General features: G+C 40.4%; 1 protein-coding gene across 16 annotated transcripts in view; it reads left to right on the forward strand.

Moving 5' to 3' along the window:
* The window catches only part of LOC102671224 (serine/threonine-protein phosphatase 4 regulatory subunit 1-like), a 111,361-nt gene that overhangs the window by 89,268 nt on the left and 15,998 nt on the right, over nt 1-6,095 (forward strand). The window contains exon 1 of one of the 16 annotated variants that reach the window (XM_031512625.1): nt 3,775-3,781. The exons of the other annotated variants lie outside the window; for them this stretch is intronic. The gene's annotated coding sequence lies outside the window, so the exon portion shown is untranslated. Of the gene's footprint in view, nt 1-3,774; nt 3,782-6,095 lie in introns of those variants that run through there. 16 annotated transcript variants of the gene reach the window in all.

The following is a 6,095-nucleotide window of genomic DNA, read 5'->3' on the forward strand; positions in this document are numbered from 1 at the left end:
CGCTTCCCTCGTGCAACCGCCTCCCGGCACAACAACAACATTCCTTCTCTCTAGAGTCCCTTCATGCCACGGAGATCCTGCTACCAGACTCTTCTTCTTCTTCTCCTCCTCCTTCGTCTTTCTCTTCGTCTCCTCTTTTCCCTCGTCTCTGGCCCCCTCGAAACGTCGAACATGGTGTAGAACAGACATGGTAGAACGTGTGTATGCGTATATCACGATACTTTATTTTTTCTTCCTCCTCTTCCGTTTCGTGTAACTACGTTTCCCAAGTGAAAACTGGTCGTCCGCAAATCGCGTGCGCCTCGTGGCCAATCGAATGAGAAAAACGCGTCGTGTTCGCGTAAAGTGTAAAGTTTTCGGTTGATGGGTAGATGTGTATCCAGAACACGACGCGTATCCGTCCAAGTGTTCGCATCGATTTATCGACTACTCGTCGGAAAGAAGAGACTGGGAGAGAAAGAAAGAAAGAAAGAGAGAGAAAGAGAGAGAGTTTTTTCTCGAACGTTGTCGCGGCGGATTTCGGCGTTTTATTCGGCCATAACCATAGGGAAAAAGTTTAATTCGAATAAAGACGAAATCCATTTCCATACTTGAGAGGATGAATCGAGTCGCAAAAATCTATTTTTATAAATTATCGCGAGATTCGACGAGAGGATGAGACGCGAACCCACTTTTCACTTCTAGCCCCTGTACGAGCCATGTTACATCGATCCACCGCTGGCAGAATTGAACGTCGTTCATCGAGTTACTACGCGAGATCGACGCGTGTTATTGCGTATTTCCACCGTATACGGTGAATGGCGTTTACCTGATTAATTTTGAATTTGCGGATGACGCGTTATAAAAGTTGATCAACTGGACGAGAAACTGGTTTTCGAGATTTCGAGTGAAAAAAATATCGTGATCGATCGGCGTAACCGTATAACGATTATAAAGCGGTACCAGGTGTCGCGAATAGAGAACTTGTCCCATTCGATCGAATACACGCGCGTCTTTTTCCTTTCCAAGTTTTTGCTCGAAAAACGACCGAAGTCGCCGTCCTTCCCAGTTATTCGCTCCCAGTTTATCGAAGAATAATTATACGACAATTTTGTCTCGTTTCTCTCAAGGTATCGAATATCGGGATATCGATATCTAATCGCATCGATTACGCCTCATTGCGTGCGGCGATCGTAGGTGTCTAACCACGAATTTTTGCCGACGAATCTTTGCCGAGGGGTAACAATACCTCCGTATTTCCGTATTTAAGACGAGCGATAATCGTGATTGGACTGCAGGTATAGGTCAGGTAAAAATTTGAACGTAAATACACCTGTTAAGAAAATAGAGAAACTCGTTGGATAAACATCGGGACGTGAGATTGTACGAGTTTGCGAGATACTGGAAAAAAAAATTTCGTTGGTAATAATGCGATTTTTGAATTACTGGCGAAACTCGTATTTCAACCGGAGGCAATTTCAATACCTCGCCGATGTACCTACTCGAACACAATACGCTTTTCCAAACAACTGTTCACAACGACTTAACACGGCCCGTTAAGATAGGAAAGAGAGAATTAGACGTTCGAGATTTAAAGCTGTGCAACCTTTCTCGGCTCGGTTTGCGGCTGGGACAGATGCGTTCTTCTCTCCTCCCGAGGAGGAATTCGGAAGGGGAAAATCTAGGGAAAGGAATCGAGAAGGCATCGAAACTCGGCCTTGGCAATAAAGCCGTAGCGAAAGAGGTTCGAGCGCCACCGAGAGTTTCTCTTCCTTTTTTACCCTTGCCGTTCATTGACCAATCCAACGAGAGATTTATCCTTTCCATCCTTTCTCGCCTCTCGCGTCCTCGAAATGGCGCCTCCTACGATTCCACGTTTATTTATCGTCACCGAACAGCGTGAAACCATAAACCAATTGGACGAACGAACGGGGCTCGTTAATCCTCTCCGATGCTGAAATCACCCTTTTCTGTCCCTCTTTTCCCTCGGTTCAGCCTTCCTCCTCCTCCTCCTCCGTTTTTTTCCCTCGCTGAATTTCACAGCCTATAGCCGATCGCGATTGTTCGATTTCTTCTTCACCCTTAATCGGATTTTATAAAAGCTTCTCGCGGACGTGCATTCGAGAAAGCATACACAAACTTTCTCGAATGTCATCACTCCCTCTTCGGCTTGATTTACGTATGCATCGGGAATTCATCGAGCGGAAATCGCTCGGTGTTCTCTCTTCGTTCTTTTCTTTTTTTTCTTTTTCTTTTTTCTTAAATCGCCACTCGATCTTTGCATCTTTATTTTACCGAATGGTAGATCGACGAATTAGCGAATCATTCGATAAATTACCTGTCCCGCGTATTAAATTACCCGTATCGTAACACAAATTGGACGAAAGATGTTACGTACGACAGATGCATCTACGCAAACATTTCGTTCTCATTTCCTCCATCCTCATTTTTCTCCGTCTATTCTTTGGATTTGCGCATTCGACGAGGTACGTGCACCACCTGGTTGTTCCCCTAAATTATAACGGCCGAGGACCCAGATTTTCGCATCCCCCGTGGCAATGTGCGCATCTGGAAAAATTATCGCGATTTTCGCTATCTCTATAAATTTTGAAATATTTTTATAAATATATAAAGAAAAAAACATCGTATATAAACATTTTATATTCTTTATTTCGCAAACAACTCGGCGAGCTTTTCTCCATATAATACCTATTTTCGTTACAAATTCGCGGTTCACCTTCGACTACCTAAGTAAACGGTTCGAGGAATTAAAAGGTTGGATGGCTTCCGCCTGTTGCCGATCTACTTTTGCGGCTTCCAGGGGAGAACTTTTCCCGAAAGAAAGCGAGCGCCTCCTATCGATGCTTATAACGAAACACGTTGTCGTCTCTCTATGAAAATTTTTCTTCCTTCCATTCGAGGAATTCGTTCTCTCTTTTGAAACGATTCACGAAGAAGAGCGAAAAATTGTGACGCGTAGCGATCGAAAGTTGACGGAACAGAGAGAGAGAGAGAGAGAGAGAAAGAGAGAGAGAGAGAGAGAGAGCGAGAGAAGAACCGTGTGAAGACGAATACATGAAAAGTCCCGTACATGGAATCCGGTATATCGAGTCGTAGACACGCGAGTTTTCAAGTGGTGGCGCGGAACCCTAACCTTCTTTTTTCGACCCTCGCTCTACGATGATCCCTTCGCTACGAATGGACCCTGATCAAGGGTCATAGGGAGAGCATCGAAGGGTAGCCTTCGGGCCCATGGGAATTTATCTTGTCTCGCTCGATTCTCCTACCCTTTGGTCGCCTTGAGAAAAAAAACTGTCGAGATATAAATTCGACTCAACGACTGCAATGGAATGCGAAAAAAAGGATCGAAATATTTACTCATATTCCAAAATATTCGTATACTTTGATCGATATAAGATTCATCGATGTAAAATGATATTTCAAGCATTACGTTCGATTACGAAAGTGTTGCAAGAGTCTTCTATTCGTTTCTTTCTCATTTAATTTATTCAAACATTGGATAAATTGCAAAAATATTTCAATTTGCAGAAATATAAGAATGAAACGAAATTAAAACGTATACGAATTTACATGTATTTAAATTTAAAACATGGAGAAATTTATATACAATTGTGATTAGGTATCGGTTTTTTTATAAATAAAAATATGTATATAAACTCTTGAATATCTCACAAGTTAAGAAAAAGAAAAAAAAGACTTTCATCAATTTCGTATAAATGGGGGGGTCTATTCATCGAAATATCGATGTCGTTTGTTTTCATTTTAATTTAAGAACGAAAACGTTTCGATTTTTCAATTTATTGATATATGTCGTATGTTATAAAATTACGATTATGAATCGCGTCGCACGTATTACAATGAAACGGTGCGGTAGCCAAATGTGGGTCGCCTCGCGTCAAAGACGGGACGAAGACGACGACGAGTTTTTGTCGTTCGGTGCCAGCTTACTTCTTGAGATAACAGCTGACTTCCGGTGGCTAGAAAGCGCAGTCAACTTGTCCCATAGTTGGTCGAGCGGCGTGTCTCGCGGATGCGTTTGTTTAACGAACCGAACAACATTGTCTTTGTCTCGTGTCATCTATTGCCGCGAATTAACACCGAGATTTCGCTTTTTCTACCATTCCGATTTAAATTCTGTTCATCGTTCGAAAATATGCGAAAATTCTTCTTATATCGCAAGAATCGTATTATTTTTAGAATATTCCCGATGATTAGGATTTTAAAAAAGATCGAGAAGAAATAAAATTATATTAAATGACATTTTAAAACGTATTTTATTTTATCTAAAAATAAACGTTTCGATAATAAACCGATATTATCTATTTTTATTAACATCATTTAATTTAAATTGCACGTCAATTTTGCTTCGTAAAACGATAGATATCCATTTTACCAATTATTGAAATTATTTTTCAAGTTAATCGTAAATTTAATTCCTAATACATAGAAATAGAAGAAATATTTTGAAACGATAAGTTCTCGAGTTCTTATCAATGAACATTATCGTACGATACTTAGTTACCGATACCCAGGTATGTTTATCTTTATCATTTCTACGTCTTCTCGACACGGCATTATATCTATTTCCTCGAGTCTCTGTGCTCGAAACGACAAGACAAATTCGTTTTCCTTCTTTCGCACGCGATTCGAACGTCGTATGTCGAGCAGGAATTGCTACGCGATGTCGAAGATGCCGTATTATTTTCCACGCCTCGGAAATAGCCTCCCGAATCTTTCCTCTCTCGTCCTTTCTTATCGTTATCCGAAAGAATCGCTAATTATTCGTATAGAATCACGCTCTCGATAGCGTAGAACGTCTCACGTTTAATCGTCGAAATAACGGCCGTGTCCCCGTTAACGGGGAGAGCTATGCGATTTTAATGTGATCGATAATGAGAACCAGCTCGTGCATCGACATCGAGAAATTTTCACGTTCAATTATCATCAACTTATACTTCGTTTAATTTAATGCAACTCTTTAAACAAAAGCGTATATATATGAACGATGGTTTTTAGCGATAATCTTTTTCAGCAAGATGCGAATGTATCTTATATTTCAAATTCTATCGTTTCGTGTAACGATGATTAGAAAAATTTCAAAGATCTGTGTAATTTGATTGAAAATCCTTACAAAGAAATATATATGTAATATCCTTAGATGAATATGTTAATAATTATGAAACAACATGTTCAAAATATGCAGCTCTTTTTGTTTACACGATATCATTGTGGTTTTCTATAAATTTTTTCTATTCTCGTAATCATTCAATATTCAATTTTATTGACGATCAACGATGATCGGATCTCTATTGTTCGCAATATGACCAATACTAAGGCATGAACGATAATTATCTTTATAATTTAATTGTGCCAATAAATAAATAAATTTCGAAATTATTTTCTTTTTCGTTAAAGTTGTAACGAAGTAAGAAAATTAATAATTTTTATCCTATATTTTACTATATAATTATAATTTAAACGATCGCCATTTACTCGAAATAGACCCCCTGCCCTGTAATTTACAATAAATATATCGATCGATATAGTTGTCGAATCAGCGGGAAATCATACGTGTTAGAGCGAAGCGTAAAACTTCGTAACACTTCGGAACGTGTTATATTTGTTGGGAACAATAGCCGTGGTAAATCGACTTTACCCTAAAATCGAAACCAGCCCCTGAAGCCGGTCGGTCACGAAACCACCGTCTTCCCTATCGATCTTACGAACCATCCTGAAACACGAACATGCGCACCAACCAAGTTACTCGGTTATACTTTAATTTTGGGCCAGGGGTGAAGCTGGGTCCGCGAATATCGCCACATCCCCCGTAATCGGTTGAAATCGTCACGTTGATTACGAATAAAACGGGAATGTAAAGAAAATCGTTTCGTTGGCTCGATCTGCCACGTGTCCTCGCGTGTAACGTTTGCGACGTTGATCGACGAGAAGAAAAAGAAAAAGAAAAAGAAAAAGAGAAAAAAAAGAAGAAGAAGAAGTTCAGGGGTACATGAGCGGAGTTAGTAGTCGTCGCATCCTCGTGGTCGGTGTCGTCGTCGACGACGACGCTGGTGGCGGCCATGTTTGCGCCGGCACGG

This window comes from Apis dorsata, unplaced genomic scaffold, assembly GCF_000469605.1.
Source record: "Apis dorsata unplaced genomic scaffold, Apis dorsata 1.3 scaffold_486, whole genome shotgun sequence".
NCBI classification, from domain to species: Eukaryota; Metazoa; Arthropoda; class Insecta; order Hymenoptera; family Apidae; genus Apis; species Apis dorsata.